Consider the following 17,635-nt stretch of genomic DNA (forward strand, 5'->3'; position numbering starts at 1 on the left):
TACCAAGACAAGCCAAGAAGGATGAACATACGTTGAAGGAGAAAATAGAAAAAGAAAGAATAGAAAAAGAGGAAATATAAACTGCAGAAGGAAGGGAATTGAAGAAAAAGAAAAAGAAGTAAAGAAAATGATTATGGAAAAGGTAGTAGAGAAACAAGGTGTTTAATCGATGGCCACCCATGTTTAGTTGCATTCGTTTACGAAAGCAACAACAATGTTGTAAGCCAAAGATTGATGGAGAATTTCCAGTAACCAACAAGCTTTCATTGGAATCAAGCGAGGATCAAATTCAGTACAGGACAACGTGTGAAAGAAGTATTATGTGATATTGCTCCCATGAACTCTTGTCATCTTGTTTTGAGATGGGCATGGCTTAATTTTAAAACACTCAATCTTGATGAACATTCCCTTTATTTGAGGCATGAGGGACATGAAATGAAGTTGAAATTTATGACACCAAGACAAGCCAAGAAGGATCAACATATGTTGAAGGAGAAAATAGAAAAAGAAAGAATAGAAAAAGAAGAAATATAAACTGTAAAAGGAAGGGAAATTGAAGAAAAAGAAAAAGAAGTAAAGAAAATTATTATGGAAAAGGTAGTAGAGAAACAAGCTGTTTAATCATAGGCCACCCATGTTTAGTTCCATTCGTTTACGAAAGCAACAACAATGTTGTAAGCCAAAGATTGATGGAGAAACTCCAGTTACCAACAAGCTTTCATTCGAATCAAGCGAGGATCAAATTCAGTACAGGACAATGTGTGAAAGAAGTATTATGTGATATTGCTCCCATGAACTCTTGTCATCTTGTTTTGAGAAGGGCATGGCTTAATTTTAAAATACTCAATCTTGATGAACGTTCCCTTTATTGGAGGCATGAGGGACATGAAATGAAGTTGAAATTTATGACACCAAGACAAGCCAAGAAGGATCAACATACCTTGAAGGAGAAAATAGAAAAAGAAGAAATATAAACTGCAGAAGGAAGGGAAATTGAAGAAAAAGAAAAGGAAGTGAAAAAAATGATTATGGAAAAGGTAGTAGAGAAACAAGGTGTTTAATCGAAGGCAACCCATGTTTAGTTGCATTCGTTTACGAAAGCAACACCAATGTTGTAAGCCAAAGATTGATGGAGAAACTCTAGTTACCAACAAGCTTTCATTCGAATCAAGCGAGGATCAAATTCAGTACAGGACAATGTGTGAAAGAAGTATTATGTGATATTGCTCCCATGAACTCTTGTCATCTTGTTTTGAGAAGGGCATGGCTTAATTTTAAAACACTAAATGTTGATGAACGTTCCCTTTATTGGAGGCATGAGGGACATGAAATGAAGTTGAAATTTATGATACCAAGACAAGCCAAGAAGGATCAACATACGTTGAAGGAGAAAATAGAAAAAGAAAGAATAGAAAAAGAGGAAATATAAACTGTAGAAGGAAGGGAAATTGAAGAAAAAGAAAAAGAAGTAAAGAAAATGAATATAGAAAAGGTAGTAGAGAAACAAGGTGTTTAATCGAAGGCAACCCATGTTTAGTTGCATTCGTTTACGAAAGCAACACCAATGTTGTAAGCCAAAGATTGATGGAGAAACTCTAGTTACCAACAAGCTTTCATTCGAATCAAGCGAGGATCAAATTCAGTACAGGACAATGTGAGAAAGAAGTATTATGTGATATTGCTCCCATGAACTCTTGTGATCTTGTTTTGAGAAGGGCATGGCTTAATTTTAAAACACTAAATGTTGATGAACGTTCCCTTTATTGGAGGCATGAGGGACATGAAATGAAGTTGAAATTTATGATACCAAGACAAGCCAAGAAGGATCAACATACGTTGAAGGAGAAAATAGAAAAAGAAAGAATAGAAAAAGAGGAAATATAAACTGCAGAAGGAAGGGAAATTGAAGAAAAAGAAAAAGAAGTAAAGAAAATGAATATGGAAAAGGTAGTAGAGAAACAAGCTGTTTAATCATAGGCCACCCATGTTTAGTTCCATTCGTTTACGAAAGCAACAACAATGTTGTAAGCCAAAGATTGATGGAGAAACTCCAGTTACCAACAAGCTTTCATTCGAATCAAGCGAGGATCAAATTCAGTACAGGACAATGTGTGAAAGAAGTATTATGTGATATTGCTCCCATGAACTCTTGTCATCTTGTTTTGAGAAGGGCATGGCTTAATTTTAAAATACTCAATCTTGATGAACGTTCCCTTTATTGGAGGCATGAGGGACATGAAATGAAGTTGAAATTTATGACACCAAGACAAGCCAAGAAGGATCAACATACCTTGAAGGAGAAAATAGAAAAAGAAGAAATATAAACTGCAGAAGGAAGGGAAATTGAAGAAAAAGAAAAGGAAGTAAAAAAAATGATTATGGAAAAGGTAGTAGAGAAACAAGGTGTTTAATCGAAGGCAACCCATGTTTAGTTGCATTCGTTTACGAAAGCAACACCAATGTTGTAAGCCAAAGATTGATGGAGAAACTCTAGTTACCAACAAGCTTTCATTCGAATCAAGCGAGGATCAAATTCAGTACAGGACAATGTGTGAAAGAAGTATTATGTGATATTGCTCCCATGAACTCTTGTCATCTTGTTTTGAGAAGGGCATGGCTTAATTTTAAAACACTAAATGTTGATGAACGTTCCCTTTATTGGAGGCATGAGGGACATGAAATGAAGTTGAAATTTATGATACCAAGACAAGCCAAGAAGGATCAACATACGTTGAAGGAGAAAATAGAAAAAGAAAGAATAGAAAAAGAGGAAATATAAACTGTAGAAGGAAGGGAAATTGAAGAAAAAGAAAAAGAAGTAAAGAAAATGAATATAGAAAAGGTAGTAGAGAAACAAGGTGTTTAATCGAAGGCAACCCATGTTTAGTTGCATTCGTTTACGAAAGCAACACCAATGTTGTAAGCCAAAGATTGATGGAGAAACTCTAGTTACCAACAAGCTTTCATTCGAATCAAGCGAGGATCAAATTCAGTACAGGACAATGTGAGAAAGAAGTATTATGTGATATTGCTCCCATGAACTCTTGTGATCTTGTTTTGAGAAGGGCATGGCTTAATTTTAAAACACTAAATGTTGATGAACGTTCCCTTTATTGGAGGCATGAGGGACATGAAATGAAGTTGAAATTTATGATACCAAGACAAGCCAAGAAGGATCAACATACGTTGAAGGAGAAAATAGAAAAAGAAAGAATAGAAAAAGAGGAAATATAAACTGCAGAAGGAAGGGAAATTGAAGAAAAAGAAAACGAAGTAAAGAAAATGATTATGGAAAATGTAGTAGAGAAACAAGGTGTTTAATCGAAGGCCACCCATGTTTAGCTGCATTCGTTTACGAAAGCAACAACATTGTTGTAAGCCAAAGATTGATGGAGAAACTCCAGTTACCAACAAGCTTTCATTCGAATCAAGCGAGGATCAAATTCAGTACAGGACAATGTGTGAAAGAAGTATTATGTGATATTGCTCCCATGAACTCTTGTCATCTTGTTTTGAGATGGGCATGGCTTAATTTTGAAACACTCAATCTTGATGAGCGTTCCTTTTATTTGAGGCATGAGGGACATGAAAAGAAGTTGAAATTTATGATACCAAGACAAGCCAAGAAGGATCAACATACGTTGAAGGAGAAAATAGAAAAAGAAAGAATAGAAAAAGAGGAAATATAAACTGTAGAAGGAAGGGAAATTCAAGAAAAAGAATAAGAAGTAAAGAAAATGAATATGGAAAAGGTAGTAGAGAAACAAGGTGTTTAATCGAAGCCACCCATGTTTAGTTGCATTCGTTTACGAAAGCAACAACAATGTTGTAAGCCAACGATTGATGGACAAACTCCAGTTACCAACAAGCTTTCATTCGAATCAAGCGAGGATCAAATTCAGTATAGGACATTGTGTGAAAGAAGTATTATTTGATATTGCTCCCATGAACTCTTGTCATCTTGTTTTGAGATGGGCATGGCTTAATTTTGAAACACTCAATCTTGATGAGCGTTCCTTTTGTTTGAGGCATGAGGGACATGAAATGAAGTTGAACTTTATGACACCAAGACAAGCCAAGAAGGATCAACATACGTTGAAGGAGAAAATAGAAAAAGAAGAAATATAAACTGCAGAAGGAAGGGAAATTGAAGAAAAAGAAAAGGAAGTAAAGAAAATGATTATGGAAAAGGTAGTAGAGAAACAAGGTGTTTAATCGAAGGCAACCCATGTTTAGTTGTATTCATTTACGAAAGCAACACCAATGTTGTAAGCCAAAGATTGATGGAGAAACTCCAGTTAGCAACAAGCTTTCATTCGAATCAAGCGAGGATCAAATTCAGTACAGGGCAATGTGTGAAAGAAGTATTATTTGATATTGCTCCCATGAACTCTTGTCATCTTGTTTTGAGATGGGCATGGCTTAATTTTAAAACACTCAATCTTGATGAACGTTCCCTTTATTGGAGGCATGAGGGACATGAAATAAAGTTGAAATTTATGGCACCAAGACAAGCCAAGAAGGATCAACATACTTTGAAGGAGAAAATAGAAAAAGAAGAAATATAAACTGCAGAAGGAAGGGAAATTGAAGAAAAAGAAAAGGAAGTAAAGAAAATGATTATGGAAAAGGTAGTAGAGAAATAGGGTGTTTAATCGAAGGCCATCCATGTTTAGTTGCATTCATTTACGAAAGCGACAACAATGTTGTAAGTCAAAGATTGGTGGAGAAACTCCAATTACCAACAAGCTTTCATCCGAATCAAGCAAGGATCAAATTCAGTATAGGACAATGTGTGAAAGAAGTATTATGTGATATTGCTCCCAAGAACTCTTGTCATCTTGGTTTGAGATGGGCATGGCTTAATTTTAAAACACTCAATCTTGATGAACGTTCCTTTTATTTGAGGCATGAGGGACATGAAAAGAAGTTGAAATTTATGATACCAAGACAAGCCAAGAAGGATCAACATACGTTGAAGAAGAAAATAGAAAAAGAAAGAATAGAAAAAGAGGAAATATAAACTGTAGAAGGAAGGGAAATTGAAGAAAAAGAAAAAGAAGTAAAGAAAATGAATATGGAAAAGGTAGTAGAGAAACAAGGTGTTTAATCGAAGCCACCCATGTTTAGTTGCATTCGTTTACGAAAGCAACAACAATGTTGTAAGCCAAAGATTGATGGAGAAACTCCAGTTACCAACAAGCTTTCATTCGAATCAAGCGAGGATCAAATTCAGTACAGGACAATGTGTGAAAGAAGTATTATGTGATATTGCTCCCATGAACTCTTGTCATCTTGTTTTGAGATGGGCATGGCTTAATTTTAAAACACTAAATCTTGATGAACGTTCCCTTTATTGGAGGCATGAGGGACATGAAATGAAGTTGAAATTTATGACACCAAGACAAGCCAAGAAGGATCAACATACTTTGAAGGAGAAAATAGAAAAAGAAGAAATATAAACTGCAGAAGGAAGGGAAATTGAAGAAAAAGAAAAGGAAGTAAAGAAAATGATTATGGAAAAGGTAGTAGAGAAATAGGGTGTTTAATCGAAGGCCATCCATGTTTAGTTGCATTCGTTTACGAAAGCGACAACAATGTTGTAAGTCAAAGATTGGTGGAGAAACTTCAATTACCAACAAGCTTTCATCCGAATCAAGCAAGGATCAAATTCAGTATAGGACAATGTGTGAAAGAAGTATTATGTGATATTGCTCCCAAGAACTCTTGTCATCTTGCTTTGAGATGGGCATGGCTTAATTTTAAAACACTCAATCTTGATGAACGTTCCCTTTATTTGAGGCATGAGGGACATGAAAAGAAGTTGAAATTTATGATACCAAGACAAGGCAAGAAGGATCAACATACGTTGAAGGAGAAAATAGAAAAAGAAAGAATAGAAAAAGAGGAAATATAAAGTGCAGAAGGAAGGGAAATTGAAGAAAAAGAAAAAGAAGTAAAGAAAATGATTATGGAAAAGGTAGTAGAGAAACAAGGTGTTTAATCGAAGGCCACCCATGTTTAGCTGCATTCGTTTACGACAGCAACAACAATGTTGTAAGTCAAAGATTGGTGGAGAAACTCCAATTACCAACAAGCTTTCATCCGAATCAAGCAAGGATCAAATTCAGTACAGGACAATGTGTGAAAGAAGTATTATGTGATATTGCTCCCATGAACTCTTGTCATCTTGTTTTGAGATGGGCATGGCTTAATTTTAAAACACTAAATCTTGATGAACGTTCCCTTTATTGGAGGCATGAGGGACATGAAATGAAGTTGAAATTTATGACACCAAGACAAGCCAAGAAGGATCAACATACTTTGAAGGAGAAAATAGAAAAAGAAGAAATATAAACTGCAGAAGGAAGGGAAATTGAAGAAAAAGAAAAGGAAGTAAAGAAAATGATTATGGAAAAGGTAGTAGAGAAATAGGGTGTTTAATCGAAGGCCATCCATGTTTAGTTGCATTCGTTTACGAAAGCGACAACAATGTTGTAAGTCAAAGATTGGTGGAGAAACTTCAATTACCAACAAGCTTTCATCCGAATCATGCAAGGATCAAATTCAGTATAGGACAATGTGTGAAAGAAGTATTATGTGATATTGCTCCCAAGAACTCTTGTCATCTTGTTTTGAGATGGGCATGGCTTAATTTTAAAACACTCAATCTTGATGAACGTTCCCTTTATTTGAGGCATGAGGGACATGAAAAGAAGTTGAAATTTATGATACCAAGACAAGCCAAGAAGGATCAACATACGTTGAAGGAGAAAATAGAAAAAGAAAGAATAGAAAAAGAGGAAATATAAAGTGCAGAAGGAAGGGAAATTGAAGAAAAAGAAAAAGAAGTAAAGAAAATGATTATGGAAAAGGTAGTAGAGAAACAAGGTGTTTAATCGAAGGCCACCCATGTTTAGCTGCATTCGTTTACGACAGCAACAACAATGTTGTAAGTCAAAGATTGGTGGAGAAACTCCAATTACCAACAAGCTTTCATCCGAATCAAGCAAGGATCAAATTCAGTATAGGACAATGTGTGAAAGAACTATTATGTGATATTGCTCCCATGAACTCTTGTCATCTTGTTTTGAGATGGGCATGGCTTAATTTTGAAACACTCAATCTTGATGAGCGTTCCTTTTGTTTGAGGCATGAGGGACATGAAATGAAGTTGAACTTTATGACACCAAGACAAGCCAAGAAGGATCAACATACGTTGATGGAGAAAATAGAAAAAGAAGAAATATAAACTGCAGAAGGAAGGGAAATTGAAAAAAAGAAAAGGAAGTAAACAAAATGATTATGGAAAAGGTAGTAGAGAAACAAGGTGTTTAATCGAAGGCAACCCATGTTTAGTTGTATTCATTTACGAAAGCAACACCAATGTTGTAAGCCAAAGATTGATGGAGAAACTCCAGTTAGCAACAAGCTTTCATTCGAATCAAGTGAGGATCAAATTCAGTATAGGACATTGTGTGAAAGAAGTATTATTTGATATTGCTCCCATGAACTCTTGTCATCTTGTTTTGAGATGGGCATGGCTTAATTTTAAAACACTCAATCTTGATGAATGTTCCCTTTATTGGAGGCATGAGGGACATGAAATGAAGTTGAAATTTATGACACCAAGACAAGCCAAGAAGGATCAACATACTTTGAAGGAGAAAATAGAAAAAGAAGAAATATAAACTGCAGAAGGAAGTGAAATTGAAGAAAAAGAAAAGGAAGTAAAGAAAATGATTATGGAAAAGGTAGTAGAGAAATAGGGTGTTTAATCGAAGGCCATCCATGTTTAGTTGCATTCGTCTACGAAAGCGACAACAATGTTGTAAGTCAAAGATTGGTGGAGAAACTTCAATTACCAAAAAGCTTTCATCCGAATCAAGCAAGGATCAAATTCAGTATAGGACAATGTGTGAAAGAAGTATTATGTGATATTGCTCCCAAGAACTCTTGTCATCTTGCTTTGAGATGGGCATGGCTTAATTTTAAAACACTCAATCTTGATGAACGTTCCCTTTATTTGAGGCATGAGGGACATGAAAAGAAGTTGAAATTTATGATACCAAGACAAGGCAAGAAGGATCAACATACGTTGAAGGAGAAAATAGAAAAAGAAAGAATAGAAAAAGAGGAAATATAAATTGTAGAAGGAAAGGAAATTGAAGAAAAAGAAAAACAAGTAAAGAAAATGAATATGGAAAAGGTAGTAGAGAAACAAGGTGTTTAATCGAAGCCACCCATGTTTAGTTGCATTCGTTTACGAAAGCAACAACAATGTTGTAAGCCAAAGATTGATGGAGAAACTCCAGTTACCAACAAGCTTTCATTCGAATCAAGCGAGGATCAAATTCAGTACAGGACAATGTGTGAAAGAAGTATTATGTGATATTGCTCCCATGAACTCTTGTCATCTTGTTTTGAGATGGGCATGGCTTAATTTTAAAATACTCAATCTTGATGAACGTTCCCTTTATTGGAGGCATGAGGGACATGAAATGAAGTTGAAATTTATGACACCAAGACAAGCCAAGAAGGATCAACATACTTTGAAGGAGAAAATAGAAAAGGAAGAAATATAAACTGCAGAAGGAAGGGAAATTGAAGAAAAAGAAAAGGAAGTAAAGAAAATGATTATGGAAAAGGTAGTAGAGAAATAGGGTGTTTAATCGAAGGCCATCCATGTTTAGTTGCATTCGTTTACGACAGCAACAACAATGTTGTAAGTCAAAGATTGGTGGAGAAACTCCAATTACCAACAAGCTTTCATCCGAATCAAGCAAGGATCAAATTCAGTATAGGACAATGTGTGAAAAAAGTATTATGTGATATTGCTCCCAAGAACTCTTGTCATCTTGTTTTGAGATGGGCATGGCTTAATTTTAAAACACTCAATCTTGATGAACGTTCCCTTTATTTGAGGCATGAGGGACATGAAATGAAGTTGAAATTTATGACACCAAGACAAGCCAAGAAGGATCAACATACGTTGAAGGAGAAAATAGAAAAAGAAAGAATAGAAAAAGAAGAAATATAAACTGTAAAAGGAAGGGAAATTGAAGAAAAAGAAAAGGAAGTAAAGAAAATGGTTAAGGAAAAGGTAGTAGACAAACAAGGTGTTTAATCGAAGGCCACCCATGTTTAGTTGCATTCGTTTACGAAGGCGACAACAATGTTGTAAGTCAAAGATTGGTGGAGAAACTCCGATTACCAACAAGCTTTCATCCGAATCAAGCAAGGATCAAATTCAGTATAGGAGAATGTGTGAAAGAAGTATTATGTGATATTGCTCCGATGAACTCTTGTCATCTTGTTTTGAGAAGGGCATGGCTTAATTTCAAAACACTCAATGTTGATGAACGTTCCGTTTATTGGAGGCATGAGGGACATGAAATGAAGTTGAAATTTATGATACCAAACAAGCCAAGAAGGATCAACATACGTTGAACGAGAAAATAGAAAAAGAAAGAATAGAAAAAGAGGAAATATAAACTGTAGAAGGAAGGGAAATTGAAGAAAAAGAAAAAGAAGTAAAGAAAATGAATATGGAAAAGGTAGTAGAGAAACAAGGTGTTTAATCGAAGCCACCCATGTTTAGTTGCATTTGTTTACGAAAGCAACAACAATGTTGTAAGCCAAAGATTGATGGAGAAACTCCAGTTACCAACAAGCTTTCATTCGAATCAAGCGAGGATCAAATTCAGTACAGGACAATGTGTGAAAGAAGTATTATGTGATATTGCTCCCATGAACTCTTGTCATCTTGTTTTGAGAAGGGCATGGCTTAATTTTAAAACACTTAATCTTGATGAACGTTCCGTTTATTGGAGGCATGAGGGACATGAAATGAAGTTGAAATTTATGATACCAAACAAGCCAAGAAGGATCAACATACGTTGAAGGAGAAAATAGAAAAAGAAAGAATAGAAAAAGAGGAAATATAAACTGCAGAAGGAAGGGAAATTGAAGAAAAAGAAAACGAAGTAAAGAAAATGATTATGGAAAATGTAGTAGAGAAACAAGGTGTTTAATCGAAGGCCACCCATGTTTAGCTGCATTCGTTTACGAAAGCAACAACATTGTTGTAAGCCAAAGATTGATGGAGAAACTCCAGTTACCAACAAGCTTTCATTCGAATCAAGCGAGGATCAAATTCAGTACAGGACAATGTGTGAAAGAAGTATTATGTGATATTGCTCCCATGAACTCTTGTCATCTTGTTTTGAGATGGGCATGACTTAATTTTGAAACACTCAATCTTGATGAGCGTTCCTTTTGTTTGAGGCATGAGGGACATGAAATGAAGTTGAACTTTATGACACCAAGACAAGCCAAGAAGGATCAACATACGTTGAAGGAGAAAATAGAAAAAGAAGAAATATAAACTGCAGAAGGAAGGGAAATTGAAGAAAAAGAAAAGGAAGTAAAGAAAATGATTATGGAAAAGGTAGTAGAGAAACAAGGTGTTTAATCGAAGGAAACCCATGTTTAGTTGTATTCATTTACGAAAGCAACACCAATGTTGTAAGCCAAAGATTGATGGAGAAACTCCAGTTAGCAACAAGCTTTCATTCGAATCAAGCGAGGATCAAATTCAGTACAGGACAATTTGTGAAAGAAGTATTATTTGATATTGCTCCCATGAACTCTTGTCATCTTGTTTTGAGATGGGCATGGCTTAATTTTAAAACACTCAATCTTGATGAACGTTCCCTTTATTGGAGGCATGAGGGACATGAAATAAAGTTGAAATTTGTGGCACCAAGACAAGCCAAGAAGGATCAACATACTTTGAAGGAGAAAATAGAAAAAGAAGAAATATAAACTGCAGAAGGAAGGGAAATTGAAGAAAAAGAAAAGGTAGTAAAGAAAATGATTATGGAAAAGGTAGTAGAGAAATAGGGTGTTTAATCGAAGGCCATCCATGTTTAGTTGCATTCGTTTACGAAAGCGACAACAATGTTGTAAGTCAAAGATTGGTGGAGAAACTCCAATTACCAACAAGCTTTCATCCGAATCAAGCAAGGATCAAATTCAGTATAGGACAATGTGTGAAAGAAGTATTATGTGATATTGCTTCCAAGAACTCTTGTCATCTTGTTTTGAGATGGGCATGGCTTAATTTTAAAACACTCAATCTTGATGAACGTTCCCTTTATTTGAGGCATGAGGGACATGAAATGAAGTTGAAATTTATGACACCAAGACAAGCCAAGAAGGATCAACATACGTTGAAGGAGAAAATAGAAAAAGAAAGAATAGAAAAAGAAGAAATATAAACTGTAAAAGGAAGGGAAATTGAAGAAAAAGAAAAGGAAGTAAAGAAAATGGTTAAGGAAAAGGTAGTAGACAAACAAGGTGTTTAATCGAAGGCCACCCATGTTTAGTTGCATTCGTTTACGAAAGCAGCAACAATGTTGTAAGCCAAAGATTGATGGAGAAACTCCAGTTACCAACAACCTTTCATTGGAATCAAGCGAGGATCAAATTCAATACAGGACAATGTGTGAAAAAAGTATTATGTGATATTGCTCCGATGAACTCTTGTCATCTTGTTTTGAGAAGGGCATGGCTTAATTTTAAAACACTCAATGTTGATGAACGTTCCGTTTCTTGGAGACATGAGGGACATGAAATGAAGTTGAAATTTATGATACCAAACAAGCCAAGAAGGATCAACATACGTTGAAGGAGAAAATAGAAAAAGAAAGAATAGAAAAAGAGGAAATATAAACTGTAGAAGGAAGGGAAATTGAAGAAAAAGAAAAAGAAGTAAAGAAAATAAATATGGAAAAGGTAGTAGAGAAACAAGGTGTTTAATCGAAGCCACCCATGTTTAGTTGCATTTGTTTACGAAAGCAACAACAATGTTGTAAGCCAAAGATTGATGGAGAAACTCCAGTTACCAACAAGCTTTCATTCGAATCAAGCGAGGATCAAATTCAGTACAGGACAATGTGTGAAAGAAGTATTATGTGATATTGCTCCCATGAACTCTTGTCATCTTGTTTTGAGAAGGGCATGGCTTAATTTTAAAACACTTAATCTTGATGAACGTTCCGTTTATTGGAGGCATGAGGGACATGAAATGAAGTTGAAATTTATGATACCAAACAAGCCAAGAAGGATCAACATACGTTGAAGGAGAAAATAGAAAAAGAAAGAATAGAAAAAGAGGAAATATAAACTGCAGAAGGAAGGGAAATTGAAGAAAAAGAAAACGAAGTAAAGAAAATGATTATGGAAAATGTAGTAGAGAAACAAGGTGTTTAATCGAAGGCCACCCATGTTTAGCTGCATTCGTTTACGAAAGCAACAACATTGTTGTAAGCCAAAGATTGATGGAGAAACTCCAGTTACCAACAAGCTTTCATTCGAATCAAGCGAGGATCAAATTCAGTACAGGACAATGTGTGAAAGAAGTATTATGTGATATTGCTCCCATGAACTCTTGTCATCTTGTTTTGAGATGGGCATGGCTTAATTTTGAAACACTCAATCTTGATGAGCGTTCCTTTTGTTTGAGCCATGAGGGACATGAAATGAAGTTGAACTTTATGACACCAAGACAAGCCAAGAAGGATCAACATACGTTGAAGGAGAAAATAGAAAAAGAAGAAATATAAATTGCAGAAGGAAGGGAAATTGAAGAAAAAGAAAAGGAAGTAAAGAAAATGATTATGGAAAAGGTAGTAGAGAAACAAGGTGTTTAATCGAAGGCAACCCATGTTTAGTTGTATTCATTTACGAAAGCAACACCAATGTTGTAAGCCAAAGATTGATGGAGAAACTCCAGTTAGCAACAAGCTTTCATTCGAATCAAGCGAGGATCAAATTCAGTACAGGACAATGTGTGAAAGAAGTATTATTTGATATTGCTCCCATGAACTCTTGTCATCTTGTTTTGAGATGGGCATGGCTTAATTTTAAAACACTCAATCTTGATGAACGTTCCCTTTATTGGAGGCATGAGGGACATGAAATAAAGTTGAAATTTATGGCACCAAGACAAGCCAAGAAGGATCAACATACTTTGAAGGAGAAAATAGAAAAAGAAGAAATATAAACTGCAGAAGGAAGGGAAATTGAAGAAAAAGAAAAGGAAGTAAAGAAAATGATTATGGAAAAGGTAGTAGAGAAATAGGGTGTTTAATCGAAGGCCATCCATGTTTAGTTGCATTCGTTTACGAAAGCGACAACAATGTTGTAAGTCAAAGATTGGTGGAGAAACTCCAATTACCAACAAGCTTTCATCCGAATCAAGCAAGGATCAAATTCAGTATAGGACAATGTGTGAAAGAAGTATTATGTGATATTGCTCCCAAGAACTCTTGTCATCTTGGTTTGAGATGGGAATGGCTTAATTTTAAAACACTCAATCTTGATGAACGTTCCCTTTATTTGAGGCATGAGGGACATGAAAAGAAGTTGAAATTTATGATACCAAGACAAGCCAAGAAGGATCAACATACGTTGAAGGAGAAAATAGAAAAAGAAAGAATAGAAAAAGAGGAAATATAAACTGTAGAAGGAAGGGAAATTGAAGAAAAAGAAAAAGAAGTAAAGAAAATGAGTATAGAAAAGGTAGTAGAGAAACAAGGTGTTTAATCGAAGGCAACCCATGTTTAGTTGCATTCGTTTACGAAAGCAACACCAATGTTGTAAGCCAAAGATTGATGGAGAAACTCTAGTTACCAACAAGCTTTCATTCGAATCAAGCGAGGATCAAATTCAGTACAGGACAATGTGAGAAAGAAGTATTATGTGATATTGCTCCCATGAACTCTTGTGATCTTGTTTTGAGAAGGGCATGGCTTAATTTTAAAACACTAAATGTTGATGAACGTTCCCTTTATTGGAGGCATGAGGGACATGAAATGAAGTTGAAATTTATGATACCAAGACAAGCCAAGAAGGATCAACATACGTTGAAGGAGAAAATAGAAAAAGAAAGAATAGAAAAAGAGAAAATATAAACTGCAGAAGGAAGGGAAATTGAAGAAAAAGAAAACGAAGTAAAGAAAATGATTATGGAAAATGTAGTAGAGAAACAAGGTGTTTAATCGAAGGCCACCCATGTTTAGCTGCATTCGTTTACGAAAGCAACAACATTGTTGTAAGCCAAAGATTGATGGAGAAACTCCAGTTACCAACAAGCTTTCATTCGAATCAAGCGAGGATCAAATTCAGTACAGGACAATGTGTGAAAGAAGTATTATGTGATATTGCTCCCATGAACTCTTGTCATCTTGTTTTGAGATGGGCATGGCTTAATTTTGAAACACTCAATCTTGATGAGCGTTCCTTTTATTTGAGGCATGAGGGACATGAAAAGAAGTTGAAATTTATGATACCAAGACAAGCCAAGAAGGATCAACATACGTTGAAGGAGAAAATAGAAAAAGAAAGAATAGAAAAAGAGGAAATATAAACTGTAGAAGGAAGGGAAATTGAAGAAAAAGAAAAAAAAGTAAAGAAAATGAATATGGAAAAGGTAGTAGAGAAACAAGGTGTTTAATCAAAGCCACCCATGTTTAGTTGCATTCGTTTACGAAAGCAACAACAGTGTTGTAAGCCAAAGATTGATGGAGAAACTCCAGTTACCAACAAGCTTTCATTCGAATCAAGCGAGGATCAAATTCAGTATAGGACATTGTGTGAAAGAAGTATTATTTGATATTGCTCCCATGAACTCTTGTCATCTTGTTTTGAGATGGGCATGGCTTAATTTTGAAACACTCAATCTTGATGAGCGTTCCTTTTATTTGAGGCATGAGGGACATGAAAAGAAGTTGAAATTTATGATACCAAAACAAGCCAAGAAGGATCAACATACGTTGAAGGAGAAAATAGAAAAAGAAAGAATAGAAAAAGAGGAAATATAAACTGTAGAACGAAGGGAAATTGAAGAAAAAGAAAAAGAAGTAAAGAAAATGAATATGGAAAAGGTAGTAGAGAAACAAGGTGTTTAATCGAAGCCACCCATGTTTAGTTGCATTCGTTTACGAAAGCAACAACAATGTTGTAAGCCAAAGATTGATGGAGAAACTCCAGTTACCAACAAGTTTTCATTCGAATCAAGCGAGGATCAAATTCAGTATAAGACATTGTGTGAAAGAAGTATTATGTGATATTGCTCCCATGAACTCTTGTCATCTTGTTTTGAGATGGGCATGGCTTAATTTTAAAACACTCAATCTTGATGAATGTTCCCTTTATTGGAGGCATGAGGGACATGAAATGAAGTTGAAATTTATGACACCAAGACAAGCCAAGAAGGATCAACATACTTTGAAGGAGAAAATAGAAAAAGAAGAAATATAAACTGCAGAAGGAAGGGAAATTGAAGAAAAAGAAAAGGAAGTAAAGAAAATGATTATGGAAAAGGTAGTAGAGAAATAGGGTGTTTAATCGAAGGCCATCCATGTTTAGTTGCATTCGTTTACGAAAGCGACAACAATGTTGTAAGTCAAAGATTGGTGGAGAAACTTCAATTACCAAAAAGCTTTCATCCGAATCAAGCAAGGATCAAATTCAGTATAGGACAATGTGTGAAAGAAGTATTATGTGATATTGCTCCCAAGAACTCTTGTCATCTTGCTTTGAGATGGGCATGGCTTAATTTTAAAACACTCAATCTTGATGAACGTTCCCTTTATTTGAGGCATGAGGGACATGAAAAGAAGTTGAAATTTATGATACCAAGACAAGCCAAGGAGGATCAACATACGTTGAAGGAGAAAATAGAAAAAGAAAGAATAGAAAAAGAGGAAATATAAACTGTAGAAGGAAGGGAAATTGAAGAAAAAGAAAAACAAGTAAAGAAAATGAATATGGAAAAGGTAGTAGAGAAACAAGGTGTTTAATCGAAGCCACCCATGTTTAGTTGCATTCGTTTACGAAAGCAACAACAATGTTGTAAGCCAAAGATTGATGGAGAAACTCCAGTTACCAACAAGCTTTCATTCGAATCAAGCGAGGATCAAATTCAGTACAGGACAATGTGTGAAAGAAGTATTATGTGATATTGCTCCCATGAACTCTTGTCATCTTGTTTTGAGATGGGCATGGCTTAATTTTAAAACACTCAATCTTGATGAATGTTCCCTTTATTGGAGGCATGAGGGACATGAAATGAAGTTGAAATTTATGACACCAAGACAAGCCAAGAAGGATCAACATACTTTGAAGGAGAAAATAGAAAAAGAAGAAATATAAACTGCAGAAGGAAGGGAAATTGAAGAAAAAGAAAAGGAAGTAAAGAAAATGATTATGGAAAAGGTAGTAGAGAAATAGGGTGTTTAATCGAAGGCCATCCATGTTTAGTTGCATTCGTTTACGAAAGCGACAACAATGTTGTAAGTCAAAGATTGGTGGAGAAACTTCAATTACCAAAAAGCTTTCATCCGAATCAAGCAAGGATCAAATTCAGTATAGGACAATGTGTGAAAGAAGTATTATGTGATATTGCTCCCAAGAACTCTTGTCATCTTGCTTTGAGATGGGCATGGCTTAATTTTAAAACACTCAATCTTGATGAACGTTCCCTTTATTTGAGGCATGAGGGACATGAAAAGAAGTTGAAATTTATGATACCAAGACAAGCCAAGGAGGATCAACATACGTTGAAGGAGAAAATAGAAAAAGAAAGAATAGAAAAAGAGGAAATATAAACTGTAGAAGGAAGGGAAATTGAAGAAAAAGAAAAACAAGTAAAGAAAATGAATATGGAAAAGGTAGTAGAGAAACAAGGTGTTTAATCGAAGCCACCCATGTTTAGTTGCATTCGTTTACGAAAGCAACAACAATGTTGTAAGCCAAAGATTGATGGAGAAACTCCAGTTACCAACAAGCTTTCATTCGAATCAAGCGAGGATCAAATTCAGTACAGGACAATGTGTGAAAGAAGTATTATGTGATATTGCTCCCATGAACTCTTGTCATCTTGTTTTGAGATGGGCATGGCTTAATTTAAAATACTCAATCTTGATGAACGTTCCCTTTATTGGAGGCATGAGGGACATGAAATGAAGTTGAAATTTATGACACCAAGACAAGCCAAGAAGGATCAACATACTTTGAAGGAGAAAATAGAAAAAGAAGAAATATAAACTGCAGAAGGAAGGGAAATTGAAGAAAAAGAAAAGGAAGTAAAGAAAATGATTATGGAAAAGGTAGTAGAGAAATAGGGTGTTTAATCGAAGGCCATCCATGTTTAGTTGCATTCGTTTACGACAGCAACAACAATGTTGTAAGTCAAAGATTGGTGGAGAAACTCCAATTACCAACAAGCTTTCATCCGAATCAAGCAAGGATCAAATTCAGTATAGGATAATGTGTGAAAGAAGTATTATGTGATATTGCTCCCAAGAACTCTTGTCATCTTGTTTTGAGATGGGCATGGCTTAATTTTAAAACACTCAATCTTGATGAACGTTCCCTTTATTTGAGGCATGAGGGACATGAAATGAAGTTGAAATTTATGACACCAAGACAAGCCAAGAAGGATCAACATACGTTGAAGGAGAAAATAGAAAAAGAAAGAATAGAAAAAGAAGAAATATAAACTGTAAAAGGAAGGGAAATTGAAGAAAAAGAAAAGGAAGTAAAGAAAATGGTTAAGGAAAAGGTA

Source organism: Vigna unguiculata, chromosome 10 (assembly GCF_037176805.1).
Source record: "Vigna unguiculata cultivar grain cowpea cultivar isolate G323 ecotype 2 chromosome 10, ASM3717680v1, whole genome shotgun sequence".
NCBI classification, from domain to species: Eukaryota; Viridiplantae; Streptophyta; class Magnoliopsida; order Fabales; family Fabaceae; genus Vigna; species Vigna unguiculata.